Source organism: Loxodonta africana, chromosome 3 (genome assembly GCF_030014295.1).
Source record: "Loxodonta africana isolate mLoxAfr1 chromosome 3, mLoxAfr1.hap2, whole genome shotgun sequence".
Classification (NCBI taxonomy): Eukaryota; Metazoa; Chordata; class Mammalia; order Proboscidea; family Elephantidae; genus Loxodonta; species Loxodonta africana.
The window spans coordinates 14,430,281-14,452,252 of NC_087344.1; positions in this window are offsets into that span (position 1 = coordinate 14,430,281).

Sequence of the window (21,972 nt, forward strand, 5' to 3'; positions counted from 1 at the left end):
ACTCGAGGTTTGAATTTTTTCTTCAATCCTTTCAGCTGGAGAAATGCCGAGCGTGTTCTTCCCTTTTGGTTTTCCATCTGCAGCTCCTTGTACATGTCATTATAATACTTTGTCTTCTCAGCTGCCCTTTGAAATCTTCTGTTCAGTTCTTTTACTTCATCAATTCTTCCTTTTGCTTTAGCTGTTCGACGCTCAAGAGCAAGGTTCAGAGTCTCCTCTGACATCCATCTTGGTCTTTGTTTCCTGTCTTTTCAATGACGTCTTGCTTTCTTCATGGATGATGTCCTTGATGTCATTCCACAACTCATCTGGTCTGCGGTCACTAGTGTTCAATGCATCAAACCTATTCTTGAGATGGTCTCTAAATTCAGGTGGGGTATATTCAAAGTCATATTTTGGGTCTTGTGGACTTGCTCTGATTTTCTTCAGTTTCAGCTTGAACTTGCATATGACCAATGGATGGTCTGTTCCCCAGTCGGCCCCTGGCCTTGTTCTGGCTGATGATATTGAGCTTTTCCATCATCTCTTTCCACAGATGTAGTCAGTTTGATTTCTGTGTGTTCCATCTGGTGAGGTCCATGTGTATAGTCACTGTATATGTTGGTGAAAGAAGGTATTTGTAATGAAGAAGTCATTGGTCTTGCAAAATTCTGTCATTTGATCTCCAGCACTGTTTCTATCACCAAGGCCATATTTTCCAACTACTGATCCTTCTTCTTTGTTTCCAGCTTTCGCATTCCAACCGGCAGTAATTTTCAATGCATCTTGATTGCATGTTAGATCAATTTCAGACTGTAGCAGCTGATAAAAATCTTCTCTTTCTTCATCTTTGGCCCTAGTGTTTGGTGTGCAAATTTGAATAATAGTCGTATTAACTGGTCTTCCTTGTAGGCGTATGGATATTATCCTATCACTGACAGCGTTGTGCTTCAGGATAAATCTTGAAATATTCTTTTTGTTGATGAATGCAACACCATTTCTCTTCGAGTTGTCGTTCCCAACATAGTAGACTATATGATTGTCCGATTCAAAATGGCCAATACCAGTGCATTTCAGCTCACTAATGCCTAGGATATTGATGTTTATGCGTTCCATTTCATTTTTGCCAATTTCCAATTTTCCTAGATTCATACTTCATACATTCTAGGTTCCAATTATTAATGGATGTTTGCAGGTGTTTCTTCTCATTTTGAGTCGTGCCACATCAGCAGATGAAGGTCCCAAAAGCTTTATTCCATCCACGTCATTAAGGTCGACTCTACTTTGAGGAGGCAGCTGTTCCCCAGTCATCTTTTGAGTGCCTTCCAACCTGAGGGGCTCATTTTCAGGCAGTATATCAGACAGTGTTCCAGTGCTATTCCTAAGGTTTTCACTGGCTCATGCTTTTCAGAAGTAGACTGCCGGGTCCTTGTTCCTAGTCTGTCTTAGTCTGGAAGCTCAGCTGAAACCTGTCCTCCATGGGCAACCCTGCTGGTATCTGAATACCAGTGGCATAGCTTCCAGCATCACAACAACACAAAAGCCCCTACAGTATGACAAACTGCCAGACACGTGTGGGTTCCAGCTGTAGACCCCCAAAATTCATGTCCTTGCCACATGTAAAACACTTTCACCCCCTTATATCATCCCAAAAGCCTTAACTCCAAGTCCAAATTCTTTCCTGTCGCATAATTTCTCTTCATCTGTGAAATCTAGAAGTTTTTTTGCTTTCAAAGTAGAATAATGGAACAGGCACAAGGTAAACCTTTCTATTAGAAATGGTAGAAATTGGAGGGAAGGAGGAGATGGGGTCATCACCAACAATTTACATTACCTCTCAGGGGTCGAAAATAACCCTCTGTTCTCAGAGACCATCTGGGTAATGGCCCTGCCCTCCAGATATGAAGTGTTGGCTACAATCTCTGAATTCTGGCTGGAGTCCCCTAGGGCTTGAACTTCAGCTCTACCTCCCAGGCCCACGGGAACGGCAACTCTGTTCCATCAGCTTTGGGCAGCCCCATTCTCCTAGTCCATCTGAGTGGCGACTCTATCCACTCGGCCTTAGCAGACCCCATTCTTCTGCCCTTTGAGCATGGCAGCCCTGCCCCCTCAGCTTTGGTCAGTGAATCTGGCCCAATCCTTTAGCAAAATATTACTTTCATGTGATGTTAGTGACAATGTTGGATAAATTCCACATTCTGTTGGATCACCATTCTTTAGAATGGGCACATATATCTCTTCCAGTTTGTTGGCCAGTTAGCCAACATCCAAATTTCTTGCCATAGATGCGTGAGTACCTCCATTGCTGCATGCATTTGTTGAAACATCTCAACTGGTGCTTAATTCCTAGAGCCGTGTTTTTCACCAATGTCTTCAGTGTAGCCTATGTTTGAGGCCATTGTTGATGCCACTGTGTCAGTCCATCTTGTTGAGGCTCTTCCTCTGTTTTGCTGACCTTGTCCTTTACCAAACATAATATCCAGGAGGATTGGTCCCTCTTGGTAACCCGTCCAAAGTAAGTGAGGCGAAATTTTCCCATCCACCGTATAAGGAGCATTCTGGCCATACTTCTTGTAAGATCTATTTGTTTATTTCAGCAGTCGATGGTATATTATTCAATATTCTTTGCCAACACTATCATTTAGGTGTCTGTAAAGACTCTAACGATCCCTGGTGGTGCAGTAGTTAAGCACTCAGCTGCTAAGGAAAAGGTCGGTGGTTTGAAGCCACCAGCCCCTCCGTGGAATAAAGACGTGGCAGTGTGTTTCCATAAAGATGAAAGCCTCAGAAACCCTGTGGGGGCAGTTTTCTGTCTGTAATGTCACTATGAGTTGGAATTGATAGCTATGGGTAAAGACTTTTACTCTGTGAGATTAAGGTGAGAGTAAGAGATGAAGCAAGCTCAGATTTTGGCCAGTCCAAATGGAAGTCCAAAGCCAAGCCACCCCTGCCAAAGCAATGTGTGGGAAAGGAACCCAAGACTGTGTCGAGTTTGGATTTGGGTGAGGATCTGGAGTCTGACCTGAAATTAGATTCTGCAGGCATGGAGGCACAACTACTAGAGTGAGGGCATGTGGAGTTCAATTTATTAATGGAGTATTAGCTCATGCCTGTCTCACAGTGGGTGTAGTGGGTCCCCGAACCCATACTGTAGTGATTTCCCCAGATCCAGAATGCGTAATTGGAATAGTCATGCTCAGCAACTGGCAGAAGCCACATGCTGGCTCCCTGACACGTGGAGCGAGGGATATTATGGTAGGAAAGTCTAAGTAGAAGCCATTAGAACTGCCCCTACCTAGGAATATAGGAAACCAAAAGCAATGCTGCATTCCTGGAGGGATTGGAGAGATTACTGCCACCATCAAGGATTTGAAGAATGCATGGGTATTGATTCCCACCACATCCGTATTGAACTGGCCTGTTTGTCTTGTGAAAAAACAAATGGATCTTAGAGAATGACAGTGGATTATTGAAAACTTAACCAGGTGGAGACTGCAATTGCAGCTGCTGTTCCAGATGTGGTTTCATTGCCTTAGCAAATTAATATGTCTCCTGGTACCTCCTATGGACCTGTTGATGTGTGTAATGCCTTTTTCTCCATACCTGTTTCGAAGGACCTCCAGAAGCCATAAGCCTTCAGCTGGCAAGGCCAGCAGTACACCTTTACTCTTCTGCCTCGGTGGTGTATCAACTCTCCAGTCTCATGTCATTTCAGCCTGAAGGGATCTCATTACCACCAAGCAAGAAGAGAGAGAAGAGGACTGCCTACTTTGGACACAGGGTCCCTGCACTAAGAAGCTCCTGGACCCAGGGTAAGATTGATGACAAGGACTTTCCTGGAGAGCCTTCCCTTGGAGCTTGTGCCTGAATTTAGCCTTCTAGCCTCCTAAACTGTGAGAGAATAAATTTCTTTTTGTTAAAGACATTTTCTTGTGGCATTTTTGTTGTAGCAGTGCTAGATATCTATGGCAGAATTCAAAGCCAACCTTCTTTGAGTAGAATATTTACACAGCTACAGGTCTCCTGTTGCTGTATTTATCATCTATCCTTGTTAAAAAGTTGCGGTGCTGTTAAATTTTTTTGCTAAATTTTTAAACACAAATAAAAATGTTAATCTTGGAAATTTGCTGTAATTCCATTGGCATGTATATTTTATTACCACAGCAATTCTGAGACTCAAAATATTTTTTATCGTACTAGCTTTATGTGTAGTATTTGGGGGAAGAATTAAGAGAACAGAGAATTTCGAAATGGGTAATCCAAAGCGTGAGATCGCAAACACTGTCATGAACTGGGGTTTGAGTCATAAGACAGAAAAAGAAACAGTGAATGAATATTCACGTTCTCTTCTCCTCCTGCAGGAAGTCTGACATTGGCCTGCATCTTGCCACATCCATCTTGACCTGTCTGTGTGCAGTTCTTCACATTCTAACCAGAATATCCTTGCAAAAATAAATCAAATGACTCCCGTGTTTACAATCCTTTCATGAATTCTCATTAGTTTTAGGAGAAGTTCCAAATTCTGAATGCAGCCTATTCAGTCTTCCATTATCTGGCGCCTAAAACTTCAGTTATTACTTTCCCTGTTTCACTCTCTGGACTGCAATCATAAGGAAACTGCAAATACCCTGTCATCTCTACTGTTCCATTCATCCTAAATTCTCCCTCTCCAGCCCCGACTGCTAACTAGATTTTACCAATCTTTCAGGTCTCTGATCAAATGTAACTTCTTCAGAAAGTATACTTCGGGGCCATTACTGTTCTTCCTCACGGCATCTGGGATTCTCTTTATACTCCTTCTCACATGTCAATTATTTGTGCAACAATATAGAGGTTTTCAGTGGTATATAGGGCTAACGTGTCTACAGATGCATTGTCATAGGCCCGTTTGTGATCTACACACAGCTTGTTGCCTCAGCATTCATTAATCCCTCCTAGCTACCTGCCCACCCAAGTTCTCACATGGCCATTCTTATCTTGTCACATGGTCTCTCGACAGTTGTAGCCTCCACCCTCCCTGAGGACTCCAAATGCATATCTCTAGACAGGATCACTCCAGATTGTTAGATTCTCCACATGGAAGTTTAATAGATACATCAAGTTTGACATGTTCAAAATCCTAATCCTTGTTTTTATTGTTAGATCTCATTGAGTCAATTGTGACTCATAGCGATCCTGTGTACAACAGAGTGAAACACTGCCTGGTCCTGCACCATCCTCACAATCATTGTTATGCCGGAGCCCATTGTTGCAGCCACTGCGTCAATCCATCTCGTTGGGGGTCTTCCACTTTTTCGATGACCCTCTTGTTGACCAAGGTTGATATCTTTCTCCAGGGACTGATCCCTCATGATAACATGTCAAAAGAAAGTGAGACCAAACCTGGACATTATTTCTTGTAATGAGCATTCTGGCTGTACTTGTTCCAAGACAGATTTGTTTGTTCCACCAGTAATCATGGCATATTCAATATTCTTTGCTGACACCGTAATTCAAAGTTATCAATTCTTTGGTCTTCCGTAGGCATTGTCCAGCTCTCTCATGCATGTGAGGTACTTGAAAACAGCATGGCTTGGTAAGGTGCACCTTAGTTGTTAAAGTGATAGCTTTGCCTTTTAGCACTTTAAAGAGGTCTTTTGCAGTAGGTTTGCCCGATGCAATACGTCATCTGATTTTTTTTTAATTTTTTTTTGTGTTTTAAGTGAAAGTTTAGAAATCAAGTCAGTGTCTCATACAAAAATTTATACATACTTTGCTATATACTCCTAATTGCTCTCCTACTAATAAAACAACACACTCCTTCCCTCCATTCTCTCTTTTCGTGTCCATTCAGCCAGCTTCTGACCCCCTCTGCCCTCCCATCTCCCCTGCATACAGGAGATGCCAACATAGTCTCATGTGTCCTCTTGATCCAAGAAGCTTCTTCACCAGTATCATTTTCCATCCCATATTCCAGTCTAATCCCTGTCTGAAGAGTTGGCTTTGAGAATGGTTCCTGTTTTGGGCTAATAGAAGGTCTGGGGACTGTAGCCTCTGGGGTCCTTCTAGTCCCATTCTGACAATTAAGTCTGGTCTTTTTATGAGAATTAGGGGTCTGCATCCCACTGCTCTCCTGATCTCTCAGGGCTTCTTTGTTGTGTTCCCTGTCAGAGGAGTCATCGGTTGTGGGCAGGCACCATCTAGTTCTTCTGGTCTCAGGCTGGCGTAGTCTCTGGTTTGTGTGGTCTTTTCTGTCTCTTAGGCTCATAGTTACCTTGTGTCTTTGGTGTTCTTCGTTCTTCCTTGCTCCAGGTGGATTGAGACCAGTTGATGCATCTTAGATGGCTACTTGCCAGCGTTTAAGACCCCAGAGGCCACTCTCCAAAGTGGGATGCAGAATGCTTTCTTAATAGGTTTATTGTGGCAATTGACTTCGATGTCTCCTGAAACCATTGTTTCCAAACCCCTGCCCGTGCTACACTGGCCTTTGAAGCATTCAGTTTAATCAGGAAACTAATTTGCTTTTTGGATTAGTCCAGTTGTGTTGACCTTTCCTGTATTGTGTGTTGTCTTTCCCTTCACCAAAAAAAAAAAAAAAAAAACTTATCTACTATGTAATTAGTGAAAACCTCTTTCCCTCCCGCCCTCCATCCACCCTCTTATAACCATCAAAGAATATTTTCTCCTCTGTTTAAACTATTTCTCCAGCTCTTATACTAGTGGTCTTACACAATATTTGTACTTTTGCATCTAACTAATTTCACTCAGCATAATGTCTTTCAGATTTTTCCATGTTATAAAAAGTTTCATGGATTCATCATTGTTCTTTATTGATGTGTTGTGTTCCATTGCGCAAATATACCATAATTTATTTATCCATTTACCCTTTGATGGCCACCTTGGTTGCGTCCAACTTTTTGCTGTTGTAAAGAGAGCTGCAGTGAACATGGGTGTGCATATATATGTCGTGTAAAGGCTCTTATTTCTCAAGGATGTATTCCAAGGAGTGGGATTGCTGGATCGTATGGTAGTTCGATTTCTAGTTTTTTAAGGAAGCACGAAATCAATTTCCAAAGTGGTTGTACCATTTTACATTCCCACCAGCAGTGTATAGGTGTTCCATTCATTCCACAACCTCTCCAATATTTATTCCTATGTGTTTTTTGGATTAAAGCCTGCCTTGCTGGAGTGAGATGGAATCGCGTTGTAGTTTTGATTTGCATTTCTCTAATGGCTAATGATCATGAGTATTTCCTCATGTGTCTGTTAGCTACCTGAATGCCTTCTTTAGTGAAGTGCCTGTTCATATCCTTTGCCCATTTTTAATTGGATTATTTGTCTTTTTGTAGTTGAGTTTTTGTAGTATCATGTAGATTTTACAGATGAGGCGCTGATCGGAAATGCCATAGCTAAAAACTTTTTCCCAGTCTGTAGGTAATCTTTTTACTCTTTGGTGAAGTCTTTGGATGAGCATAGGTTTTTGTTTTTTAAGAGCTTCCACCAATCTAGTTTTTCTCCTGCATTGTTAGTAATGTTTAGTATACTGTTTATGCTATGTATTAGGGCTCCTAATGTTGTCCCTGTTTTTTCTTCCATGATCTTTATCGTTTTAGATTTTATATTTAGTTCTTTGGTCCATTTTGAGCTTGTTTTTATGCATGGTGTGAGGCATGGGCCTTGTTTCATTGCTTTGCAGATGGATGTCCAGTTATGCCAGCACCGTGTGTTAAAAAGATTGTCTTTTCCCATTGAACTGACTTTGGGCCTTCGTCAAATATCAGGTGCTCATATGTGGATGGATTTATGTCTAGATTCTCAATTCTGTTCTGCTTGTCTATGTATGTGTTTTTGTACCAGTACCAGGCTCTTTTGACTACTGTGGCGGTATAATAGGTTCTAAAATCAGGTAGAGTGAGGTCTCCCACTTTGTTCTTGTTTTTCAGTAATGCCTTACTTATCCGGGGTCTCTTTCCCTTCCTTATGAAGTTGGTGATTTGTTTTTCCATCTCATTAAAAAATGTCATTGGAATTTGGATCGGAATTGCATTGTATCTATAGATGACTTTTGGTAGAATAGACATTTTCACAATGTTAAGTCTTCCTATCTGTGAGCAAGGTATGTTTTTCCACTTATGTAGGTGTCTTTTGGTTTCTTGCAGTAGTGTCTTGTAGTTTTCTTTGTATAGGTTTTTGCATTCTGGTAAGATTTATTCCTAAGTTATTTTATCTTCATGGGGGCTGATGTAAATGGTATTGATTTGGTGATTTCATCTTCAGTGTTCTTTTTTTTTTTGGTGTAGAGGATTCCAACTGATTTTTGTATCTTTATCTTGTGTCTTGATACTCTGCTGAACTCTTCTATTAGTTTCAGTAGTTTTTTTGAGGATTCTTTAGCTTTTTCTGTATATAAGGTCATGTCATCTGCAAATAGAGGTACTTTTACTTCTTTACCAACCTGGATGCACTTTATTTTTTTATCTAGCCTAACTGCTCTGGCTAGGACCTCCAGCACAATGTTGAATAGGAGTGGTGATAAGGGGCATCCTTGTCTGGTTCCCTTTCTCAAGGGGAATGGTTTCAGAATCTCTCTGTTTAGGATGATGTTGGCTATCGGCTTTGTATAAGTGCCCTTTATTGTTTTGAGGAATTTTCCTTCTATTCCTATTTTGCTGAGTGATTTTATTATGAATGAGTGTTGAACTTTGTCAAATGCCTTTTCTGCATCAATTGACAAAATCATGTAGTTCATTTATTTTGTTTTATTTATATGAGGAATTATATTAATTGTTTTTCTAATGTTGAACCATCCTTGCGTAAGTGTTATGAATCCCACTTGGTCATGGTGAATTATTTTTTTGATATGTGTTGTTGAATTCTGTTGGCGAGAATTTTGTTGAGGATTTTTGCGTCTAAGTTCATGAGGGATATAAGTCTGTAATTTTCTTTTTTTGTGGTGTCTTTACCTGGTTTTGGTGTCAGGGATATGTTGGCTTCATAGACTGAGTTTGGGAGTATTCTTTCTTTTTCTATGCTCTGAAATACCTTCAGTAGTAGTGGTGTTACTCCTTCTCTGAAAATCTGGTAGAACTCTGTAGTGAAGCCGTCAAGGTCAGAGTTTTTTTTTTTGTTGGGATTTTGATTTCCTTTTCAGTATCTTCTTTTGTTATGAGTCTATTTAGTTGTTCTAGTTCTGTTTGTGGTAGTTTAGGTAGGTAGTGTGTTTCTAGGAATTCCCAGATTTCCTCTAGGTTTTCAAATTTGTTAGAGTACAATTTTTCATAGTAATCTGATAGGATTCCTTTAATTTCACTTGGGTCTGTTATGATATCGCCCATCTCATTTCTTACTTGGGTTATTTGTTTCCTTTCCTGTTTTTCTTTTGTCAGTCTGGCCAATGATTTATCAATTTTTTAAATTTTTTTCAGAGAACCAGCTTTTGGTCTTGTTAGCTCTTTCAATTGTTTTTCTGTTCTCTAATTCATTTAATTTTGCTCTACTTTTTATTATTTGCTTTCTTCTGGTGCCTGAGGGTTTGCTTCTTTCTATTTGTTCAAGTTGTAGGAATAATTCTTTGATTTTGGCCGTTTCTTCTGTTTGGATACATGCATTTCTTGATATAAATTGACCTCTGAGTACTGGTTGCCCTGTGTCCCAACAGTTCTGATAGGAAGTATTTTCACTGTGATTGGATTCTATGAATTTCTTTATTGCCTCCTTAATGTCTCCTATAACCCAGTCTTTTTTGAGCCTGGTATTGTTCAGTTTCCAAGTATTTGATTTTTTTTATCCTGGTTTTTCTGTTACTGATTTCTACTTTTTTGGTCTTATGGTTAGAGAAGATGTTTTGTAATATTTTGATGTTTTGGATTCTGCAAAGGCTTGCTTTATGACCTAATATGTGGTCTCTTCTAGAAAATGTTCCATGTGCACTAGGAAAGAAAGTATACTTGGTTGCTCGTGGGTAGAGTGTTCTGTATATGTCTATGAGGTTGAGTTGGTTGTTTGTGGCATTTATTGTCTTTATTGAGCTTCTTACTGGATGTCCTGTCCATCACCGAAAATGGTGTGTTGAAGTCTCGTACTACAATTGTGGAGCTGTCTATCTCACTTTTCAATACTGTTAGGGCTTTTTTTTATGTATCTTGCAGCCCTGTCATTGGGTGCATAAATATTTAATATGTTTATATCTTCCTGGTATATTGTCCCTTTAATCATTATATAGTGTCTTTCTTTAACCTTTGTGGTGAATTTAACTTTAAAGTCTATTTTGTCATTTGCCACTCCTTCTCATTTTTGCTTGTTTTTCACTTGATATATTTTTTTCCATCCTTTGAGCTTGAGCTTGTGTCTCTAAGTCTAAGGTGTGTCTCTTGTAGGCAGCACATAGCTGCATTATGGTTTTTTGAATCAAATTTGCAAGTCTTTGTCTCTTTATTGGTGCATTTAGTCCATTTACATTCAGTGTAATTATAGATAGGTGTGAGTTTAGTGTTGTCATTTTGATGCCTTTTTTTGTGTGTTGTTAACAGTTTCATATATCCACTTTCTTTTTTGTGCTGAGAAGTTTTTCTTTGTAAATTGTGTGTTCTGTTTTTCAGTGTAGTTGATTTTGTTTTTGCTGAGTCTTTATGTTTATCTTGGTTTTTATTTTGAAATATGGGATTGTTAGTCTTCTTTGTGGTTACCTTAATATTTACCCCTGTTTTTCTAAGTATAAACCTAACTCATATCTCCATGTATTGCCTTGATTTCCTTTCCATTTAGGAGATCTGTGCCTACTTCATTTAAAATTATTTAGTCTCCCTTTATTGATTATTGTCATCTTTCATGTAATGACATCAGCGATTCCTTGTTTTGAGCTTTTTTTAATCTTATTTTTGTGATTTCCCTATCTGAGTTGATATTGGGATTCTCTGTTCTGTGTCCTAGTGTTGTGTTGATTTCGGATATTATTGATTTTCTAAGCAGAGAATTCCCTTTAGTATTTCTTGTAGTTTTGGTTTGGTTTTTGCAAATTCCCTAAGCTTGTGTTTATCTGTAAATGACTTAATTTTGCCTTCCTATTTCAGAGTCAGTTTTGCTGGATATGTGATTCTTAACTGGCAGTTTATCTCCTTCAATGCTCAATATATGTCATCCCATTGCCTTCTTGCCTTCATGGTTTCTGCCAAGTAGTCTGAACTTATTCTTATTGATTCTCCTTTGTAGGTGACTTTTTGCATATCCCTGGCTGCTCTTAAAATTTTCTCTTTATCTTTGGTTTGGCAAGTTTGATGATAATATGTCTTGGTGACTTTCTTTTGAGGTCTACATTGTATGGGGTTTGATGAATATCTTGAATAGATATCCTTTCTCCTTTCATGATGTCAGCGACATTTTCTACCAACAAATCTTCAGCTATTCTATCTGTATATTCAGTTATCCATCCCTGTTCTGGTATTCCAATCACTAGCAAGTTATTCTTCTTGATCGAGTCCCACATGATTCTTAGGGTTTCTTCATTTTTTTAAATTCTTTTATCTGATTTTTCTTCAAATATCTTGGTGCCCAGTGACTTATCATCCATCTCCACAATTCTGCCTTCCAGTTCCTCAATTCTGCTGGTCTGACTTCCTATTGAGTTGTCTAATTCTGTAATTTTATTGTTAATCTTTTGGATTTCTGAATGCTGTCTCTCTGTGGATTCTTGCAGCTTATTAGATTTTTCATTATGTTCTTGAAGAATCTTTTTAATTTCTTCAACTGCTTTATCTGTGTGTTTCTTTGCTTTTTCTGTACATTGCCTGATTTCATTCCAGATGTCATTCCTGATGTCTTGAAGTGTTCAGTTTATTAATCTTTTGTATTCTATATCTTGCAATTCCAGAAATACATCTTCTTCTAGGAGAGACCTTTATTGTGTGTTTTGGGAGCTGTAGAAGTAATCATGGTCTGCTTCTTTGTGTGATCTGATATCAACTGCTGTCACAAGCCATCTATAAGTTACTGTAATAATTGATATTATGTTTGCTCACTGTGTCCTATCTTTTTTTTGTTTTGTTTTAATATACCCAGGTAGGCTACTAGAGTATGCCAACTTGATTATTGGAGCCTTTAAAGCACTAATGTCCTGTTACCAGATGGTTAGAGCTGTTACCAGGTATAAGAGCCTATGAATCCATTCGCTATTCTTGGATAGAATCAGTTCAGGTGTCCTGATAGTCGGTCATCTACTGTGTGGTATAGGATCTCACCTACTATCTTAGAGGAGTAGTGGTGATGGTTGTACGCACTGGCTTCTGGTAGCGGGAGGGGGTCACACTCTGAGGTGGGCAGGGTGGTGACAGCCTTCCCCCAAGTGTCATTTAACAAGGAGCCTCTCAGTTCTCTAGAGTGCTGTGGTGCATGGGCTCTGCAGGTGTACCTTAGGCACCCAGTGCTTATACCTGTAAAGACTCGTAGGCACCACTATCCTCAGAGCCCTTTCACGGGTGGCTAGGTGGCATGGGTAGAACCTTAGCCCTCAGGTTCCTGCTGTGGGTAGGTTAGGGCTCTGTTTAATAGGTAGAGTGGTGTCAGACCTCCAAAACCTGCCTCTCCACTGTGTTGCTGAAACAATTACAGTGAGACCTCCAACAGATTGGCCTTTGCATTATAATAGCCACCTGGTTCCATGCAGGGGTGAAAGCCAAAGTCTATGGATCGCTTATGCCTGGACTGGAGCCACTTCTGCTCTGGGCTTCCAGTTTAGGGGAGTCAGGTAAGTATTTTTCCCCTGTTTGTTAATTTGCTCCTTCTCCCAGGCCAGAAGAATGGGTCAGAGAGAGTGTGCTGCAAGTTCTGTCTCAGGCCCAGGGAATTCAAATGTTATTGAAGCTGGCTGGGGCAGGGGGATGAGGGAACAGATAGATAGGATAGAGAACTTTCAGAAGAAGGAGCTATTAGATCCATGTGGTAAATTAAACAAAATCACATATCTAGTGTTAGAGCTCTGTTTTATCTCAGATTCCAGAGGAGTGTGGAGCCTGTGTGCATTGGCTGGGTCTCTGCCGAGATTACCCTGGGGGTTAGGGCTGCATCCTGTGTTTGCCTTCTTTCCGTGAAGCAGCTTTGTCCTAAAGCCCACCACCAGATCTGTGGCCGTCACACAAGGGGCTTGGGGTGCTGGCCCTTTGCCTTTTTTTCCACTGAAGTAGCCACTTCCTAAACTCCACAGGTAGGTCCGCTGAAGGCACACCACAGGGTCAGGAATGCGCCTCTTTTGTTTGCCTTCGTTTGGTGATTTTGCCACGTCTCAGGAAGCTACCATCAGCCCCACTGCCTTTGCACCAAAGAATAGCACCAAGGAATCGGAGCTGAGGTGCTGAGCGGGCTCAGCAACTTGTCGCTGCTTCTGCATGGCCTCTAGCTCCACTGTGACTCAGGTCGATTCCTTAGTTCCGTGTTTGATGCTCAGGGTTTGTAGATTGTCACATATGTAATGGATTCACCTGGTTTTTCAGGTCTTTGTTGCAAGAGGGTTCAGTGGAAACTTCTGACTAGTTAGCCATCTTCGCCCTTTCCTTTTCATTTTTTACCATTTCCAGTTTTCCTGGATTCATACGTGGTACATTTCACATTCTGGTTATTAATGGATATTTGCAGCCCCATGTGTCTGTCAGTTTGTTGTATTGTGGGGGCTTGTGTGTTACTGTGATTCTGGAAGCTATGCCACTGGTATTTGGATGTGAGCAGTGTCACCCATAGTGGATAGGTTTCAGCTGATCTTCCAGGCTAAGACAGACTAGGAAGAAGGACCAGGCGGTCTACTTCTGAAAAGACCTCCCCAGTGAAAACCTTATGAATAGCAGTGAAACCTTGTCTGATACAGTGCTGCAAGATGAGCCCCCCACGTTTGAAGGCAGTCAAAAGTCATTCCAGGGGTTCAGTAGTATATTTGAGAGGGCAGAAGAAAGAATCAACAAACTTAAAGAAAGGTCAATTGAGATTATCCAGTCAGAGAAGCAGAAGATGAAAAGAATGGGGGAAAAAAATCAAAGAACAAAACCAAAAAAAAAAAACAGCCTAAAAGACCTGTGGGATAACATGAAGTGTACCATTATACACATAATGGGAGTACCAGAGGGAAAGGAGAGAAAGGGGCCAGAAGAATATTTGAAGGAATAATGGTTGAAAAGTTTCCAGATTGGATGTTGTTGTTGTTAGGTGCCGTCAAGTCTGTTCCGACTCATAGCGACCCTATGCGCTGCCTGGTCCTGTGCCATCCTTACAATCGTTGTTGTGCTTGAGCCCATTGTTGCAGCCAGTGTGTCAATCCACCTCGTTGAGGGTCTTCCTCTTTTCCGCTGACCCTGTACTTTGCCAAGCATGACGTCCTTCCCCAGAGACTGATCCCTCTTGACAACATGTCCAAAGTATGTAAGACGCAGTCTCACCATCCTTGCTTCCAAGGAGCATTCTGGCTGTACTTTGTCCGAGACAGATTTTTTCGTTCTTGTGGCAGTCCATGGTATATTCAATATTCTTCGCCAACACCACAATTCAAAGGCATCAGTTCTTCTTTGAAGAAGAATTGCATGTGAAAGCTGAAAAATGATTTAATGAAAGACATAAATCTACATCCAAGAAGCTCAATGAACTGTAAGCAGGATGAACTCAAAGAGATCCACGTAGAGACATGTTACAGACAAATCTGTTGAAAGAAAAAGACAAACGGAATTTTGAAAACAACAAGAGAGGAGGGTGTCATCACATAGATGGGCTTCTCAATCAGATAACAGTCACTTTCTCATTAGAAACTGTGGAGGCCAAAAGTCAGTGGGATAGAGTCCATAAAGTATTGAAAGTAAAAAAAAAGAAGTGAGATAAGAAAAACTATTTCTTTAAAAATGAAGAAGTTAAGAAATTTTCAGATTAATGGAAACTGAGGGAGTTAATCACCAGTACAACTAACCTACAAGAAATGCTAAAGGGGGTCTCCCAAGATAAACTGAAAAGACATTAGACAGTAACTAGAAGCCATTTGAAGAAATAAAGAAAAATGTTAAAGTAGCTACATAGGTAAATATTAAAGGTATTATTGCATATTTGATTTTTAAGTACTCTTTTTTCTTAGATTTTTTTTTCCATATATAATATAAAGAACAAATGCATAAGTCAATAATTGTAAAGGTAAGTTCATAGGCACACAATGTAAAAAGACCTAGTTTGTGACTATAACAGCATAATGGGGGGCAGTATGGCACTGAAAAGGAGTAGAGTTTTTTTTACGCTATTGAAATTAAGTCAGTATTAATTCAAACTTGATTTCTATAAAGTTAATATGTTAATTGAAATTCCTAGGTTAATGACTAAGGGAAAACTAAGATATATACAGAATAAGAAATGAGATGGGAATCAAATTGGTACACTGGGGAAAAAATGATGAAACAGAACTGAAAGCAGTACTGGAGGAACTGAGGAACAAAAAAGATTTAAGACGTAGAAAATAGATAGTAAGATGACTGATAAGTCCTTTCTTATCAGTAAATTATTTTAAATATAATTTGAATAAACTCTATAACAAAAACACATATTACTGAATCTTTAAAAACATCTTGATCCAGCTGGATGCTCTTTACAAGAAACTCACATGAGAGGGGGTATTGCATGGTTTAAAATTAGTTAAGGTGTGCGTCAGGGTTGTATCCTTTCACTACACTTACTTAATCTGTATAAAACATTTGTCTTCTGGTTTTATAAGTATTCTTTTAGCAATGAACATAAATGCTAAGTGTCTTAGGCTGGGTTCTCTAGAGAAGCAAAACCAGTGGAGTGTCTAAATATATATAGCTAGAGAGAGAGAGAGAGGTTTATATGAAGGAAATGGCTCACGCGTTGTAGAGGCTGGAAACTCCCAAGTAAGGCTGAAGGCTTCTTCTGACTCACAGAGTTGGCAAATCCAAGATCCAGACCACAGAGACTGATGAACTCAAGGTCAGCAAGTGTCATGGATTGAATTGTATCCCTCCAAAATATCTGTCAACTTGGCTAGGTCATGATTCCCAGTATTGTACGATTTTCCACCATTTGGTCATCTGATGTGATATCCCTATGTGTTGTCAATCCTATCTCCCTGATGCTGATGAGATGGAATTAACAGCCTTTATGTAAACTCAATCTAGAAGATGAGATTGTGTCTTAAGCCAATCTATTTTGAGACATAAAAAAGAAAAGCCAGCAGAGAGACAGGGGGACCTCACACTACCAAGAAAGCAGTGCCGAGAGCAGAGCCCATCCTTTGGACCTGAGGTTCCTGTACAGAGAAACTCCTAGACCAAGGGAAGATTAATGACAAGGACCTCCCTCCAGAGCTGACTGACAGAGAAAGCCTTTGCCTGGAGCTGACGCCCTAAATTTGGACTTGTAGCCTACTAAACTGTGAGAGAATAAATTTCCTTAAAGCCATGCACTTGTGATATTTTTGTTAGAGCAGTACTGAATAACTAAGACAGCAGGCAAGCTGCTAGCTCAAGTCCCAAGAAAGAACTGGAGGTCAGATGAACAGAAGCCAGCTGCAATATCCAGAGCAAGCAAACTAGTGAGCCTTACTAGAAAGCCCACCTATATTGGATGCAGGCACAACCCCAAGGAAATTTCCTTTCAGCTGATTGGCTACTCATAGCAGATCCCATCATGGAGGTGATCACATTATAGCAGGTCTCATCATGAAGATGATTTCATCATTATACAAGTGCCAAATTACATCATAACTGATAATCCACTGAGAATCATGGCCCAGCCAAGTTGACACACAGTCTTAATAATCACACTAAGTAACCCACTTTGTCATGAATGCTAGGGTGGTCATTACCAGAAAATAATTGATTTCAGAGGCTTTGACCAATATGATGTGCCGTAAATATATAGCGTTATTTATTTTGACACGTATTTATATACTGCTTCTTTCTCCAAAAGTCTGTGAACTGGTTTTTGAAAAAAAGCATTTAATTGTTTGTCTTTTCTGTGGCTTATTGGCATTGGTCGTTGAGCACTGGGGCTAGCATTTTGAGAAAGATGTCATTAATATGAATGTGAGACAAAACCACAGACAATTAAAATAATTTTTATGTTGCCGTTGGTCTCATAGCCTTCCTGTGAATCAATCACATGTGACTTAAGACTGTGTTTGAACCAACTTCTCACTTTGTGCATTGTAAACAACACTCATCACAAAATTCAGATAAAAGGTAAAAAGGAATTATGTGGTAGTACAAGAATCTCAGTGCTATTTTTACAGCAAACATTATATGTACTTACCATGAGCCAAGTGTCAATACCTTCTAGCTGAAGACCGTCAGGAACACACCTGTAGCTAAATCATCGAAGACAGAGCCCATTAGGAGTGGCAGGGGTGGTGGAGTGAAAGTGAGAGAGGGTAAGCAAAAGTTACAAAGCAAAGACTATGTCTTGTACATTTAGCAGGGTGGGAAAGGCAAGGAGCAGAGCATTTGTATAGGCTTGATGTTTTGTAATGGCGCTGGTTGTGGGAAGAAAGCAATATGCAATAGGTTGGGGGCAGATTATGTAAGGTCTTGAATGTGAAGCTAAGGCATTAATCTTGTAGGAAGAGACATCGAACATTACTGAAGGGAGTTAGAAAAAATTGCAAGAACTAGTAACAGAATCGCATCTAATTCTGACTTGCCTAACAGGGCATGAAGTGCACAAAGCTAAGGTTTAGTACGGTGCCTTTCATATCATTTTGGTCAGAAGCCACAGTAAGAATACATCCTATGCCGAAACCCAGTATACAGTGCTGATGCACACGTACACACACAACTGAAACTTAAGATAAACAAGACTTTGCCTTATCATGTGTGCAGCATTATTTTCTACTCCACTCCACTCCACCTGCTTCTGCTTTACTTCACTTGATTGTACTTCATGCTTGTGTATCCTCATTATTTTTTTCTATCTACAAAGGAATGGCCAAAAGTTTGAAAAATAGTGTTTTACAAAGATAAATTAGTGAGGAAAGTGAACCGCAGGGTACAAAATAGGGGTAGGATGGTACTTATTAGGTGATAGCATTGTTCATTTACTAATAAACTCCTTAATTCTTTCCTTCAACCAAATTGGATGAAGTATGTATTACGTACCAGGCATGGAGATACAAAGATTCCCAAGATTCAGTCATGCCCTCGGAAGGCTTGTGGCTAGTGGTAGAGACAGGTAGCCAATTCAGTGTGGCAAGTGCTTTAATAGAGATTTGAGAAAAAGTTCCCCATACAGATCTCGCAACCTCAGGAAAATGTTGTTAGGCGCCATCCAGTCAGGTCCTACTTATAGCAACGCTATGTACAACTGTATGAAACACTGCCTGGTCCTGCCTTGTCCTCACAAATGTTGTGTTTGAGACCGTTGTTGCTGCCACAGTGTCAATCCGCTTCATCGAGTGTCTTCCTCTTTTTCACTGACCCTCTATTTTACCAGGTTCAAGTAATCAAAAGTTTCATTTTACTTTGATCCACAATTAACACCAATGGAAACAGTAGTCTGGAAAACAAATGATGCATTGCCCTGGGCAAGCTTGCTGCAGGAGACCTCTTTAAAGTGTTAAAAAGCAAAGATGTCACCTTGAAGACTAAGGTAGAGGGTCAGTGAAAAAGAGGAAGACTCTCAACAACATGGATTGACACATTGGCTGCAACAACGGGCTTGAGCATAACAATGATTATGAGAATGGCGAGGGACAGGGCAGTATCTCATGCTGTTGTACATAGAGTCCTTATGACTCAGTGGCACCTAACAACAACAACAACTCTACCAAGCATGATGTCCTTTTCCAGAATCTGATCCCTCCAAAGTATGTGAGATGAAATTTTGCCATCCCGGCATCCTAGGAGCTTTCTGATTGTATTTCTTCCAAGACAGACTTGTTCATTCTTCTGGAAGGCCATGGTATATAGTCAGCGCTCTTCACCAACACCGTAATTCAAAGGCATCAATTCTTCTTTGATCTTCTTTATTCCTTGTCCAGCTTTCACAGGCAGGTGCGTCTATTGAAAATACCATGGCTTAGGTCAGACGCACTTCAGTTTTCAAAGTGACATCTTTGCTTTTTAACAGTTTCAAGAATACTTTTGCAGTAGATTTCCCCAATGCAATATGTTCTTTGATTTCCTAACTGCTGCTTCCATGGTTGTTTATTGAGGATCCAAATAAAATGAAATCCTTGACAACTTCAATATTTTTTCCATTTGTGATGATATTGCATATTGGTCCAGTTGTGAGGAGTTCCATTTTTTTCATGTTGAAGTGCAATCCATACCGAAGGCTGTGGTCTTTGATCTTCATCAGTAAGTGCTTCAAGTCCTCTTCACTTTCGGCAAGCAAGGCTGTGTCATCTGCGTAATGCAGGTTGTTCAGGAGTCTTCCTCCGATGCAGATACCATATTTTTCTTCATATAGTTCAGCTTCTCGGGTTATATAGATTGATTGAGTATGATGAAAGGCTACAACGCAGATTCGCACAATAATGAAACACTGCCCTGTCCTGCATCACCCTCAGAATCCTTGCATGCTTGAGCCCACGTTTGTAGACACTGTATCAGTCCATCTCATTGAGGATCTTCCTCTCTTTGTTTCTTATGCCTCATTAATTCTCAGGTCAATTAATCTGACGTTGACTGTGAGACAAAGTAGAAGTCAACCTCTGAGTAGAATATTTACATTTGTAAGCCCCCTGCAAGTCTATTTATCATTTTTTTTGCATGTTAAAATTTTTTTGATGGTATTGCTTTTTAGTATTAAGGGTTCTAAGTACTGGTAAAAAAATGATGTTTGAAGTTTTGTGTAATTCCATTGTCACATGTATTTTATTGCTACAGTAACTCTAGAGTGCAGACTTATTTTTTATTGTAGTAGCATTGTGTGTAGAAATGGAGGGAACGTGCTGAACGAAATGAGAATTCAGAAACGAATAATCCATAGAAGTGATATCAAACTTTGCCATGAAGCTGGGGTTTCAATAAGTTATGTAACAGAAAAAGTAAAAAGGAATCTATATCCACACTCCCTTTCCCTCGTGCAATCATTCTCACAGTGGCTGCATTTCTTCCCAGCTAAATCCTATACTTCTGTGCTTTTTTGTACAGATGGTGGAGATGCTGAGCAATCAGCAGGGAAGCCTATATTATATGGAAAATGGGAAGAATAATTAAGAGAGAGTCTAAAAGAGTCAGAGAAGAGAGAGAGAATGAATCTGGGTTTGGAAGAGACTATTTGGAGTTGGAAGTCAAGATAAGATGGAAGCTTCTGGTAGCAGCTTTGGTACATGAGGATTTCGAGAAGGCTAAAGGTAAGAAAAAATATTTTAAGAAGTTCTGCTCTTCATATGGAATGTTCTTCCACTTTGGGCATTAATCTATAGTTTCTTGTAGAAATCTTATGCTATTTGAAATATTTCTTCCAACTTTATCACTTTAAGACAGAAATTTTTTTTTTTTGCTTCCAGCAATTAACTTAGTAAGTCTCATTTATATCCAAATCTTTTCTTTTCTCACTGATTTTGATGCTGCTTTTACAATATAATTATTATTGTTGTTGTTAGGTGCCCACGAGTCCATTCAGACTCGTACTGACCCTCTGTAGGACAGAATGAATATAATAGCATCTGACTGTACTAGATTTGCTTGTGATCATTCTGCTGCATGGATATATCTATTTAGATTGAGCCAGTTTCACACTGGCTAAGCAAAGCTTCATGGTGCATGTAATAAAGAGGAGACCAAACCTTTTCTCTTCATTCTTGTTTGTAAAAAAAAAAAAAAAAAAAAAAAACCCAGTGCCCTCGAGTCGATTCCAACTCATAGCGACCCTATAGGATTATCTTGCCCAATTATTCTTGTGGCAAACATGGCTAAGTTTCCTTTCCAATATCTATTCTCAACTTTTTTTTTTTTTTTTAATAGTAGAACACTGGTTTAGTTTGGGATTGCAATATACCCAGCTAAAAACCTCAGTCTAGGGGTTGCCATGCCTATTAGTTTCCTATTGCTGCTATAAAAAATTACCATAAACTAGTGACCTAAACCAACATAAATTTATTATCTTTAAGTTCTGGAAGACAGATGTCCAAAATGAGTCCCACTGAGCTAAAAATCAAGACGTCTGCCTTCCTTTCTGGAGGTTCTAAGGAAAAATCTGTTTTTAGGTTTTCATCAGTGGTCCTTATGATGTGCCGTACATGAGATGTCATATTCTTGGGTAGGGAAATTCTCTTTCAGGACAGCTGGGTCCATTGGCAGTGAGGGAATCTGCATCTGGTGCCAAAGCTGAACCCATGGGACCGAACTGGCAGTAAAGTTTTCTTTCTTTATGGTCCCATGGCCTCCAAGGAGTGGAGTCCTGGAGAATGGAGTAACAATTAAACAATGTATTTTTTGAGAACTTCTGAGAAATCTGCCTCTGAGCCCCCAAAGCTTTAAATTCTCCCTCTGCTGCTCAACTGCAACACACCGGCCACAGGCTAAGATCCCCCTCATTTGTAGTCCTCTGCTGAAAGGTCCATCCACTCCTGAGACCCAGCACTGGAAACCACCTCCCTGCCTAGCCTGTACCCGTTGTTCAAAGGAGAAAGGGCCAGTGTAGCCCGGTCTGTGGGGTGATGCCATGGAGAAGCCAGAGAACTCCAGGGAGTTCTGTGGGCATGGGTTCTGTGGGAATGGATTTCAGGGGAAGGAAAGCTTTTATGAACCATGTCTTCTGGGGAACAGTCAGGGTGATGACATAGTGAAATGGTATTGATTCAAATTCTATACCGTCCAGGTCCCTACTCTGAAGGGGCTTCTCAGAGCCCATTCTCTCTGGTTCCCTTTCCTTCTTGCTTCCATCTCAGAGAACAATCTGCTCTTTGAGCAGAAATATTTACTCTCCCCTCAGGCTGTTCAGCTCTCAGGATTCTGCTCTGGTTCAACCTTAGCACCTCCTCTTATTTGTCAAGCACTGACTACAGGAGGCAGCGCTGCTCAGTGAGGAAGGCCCTGACTTGGA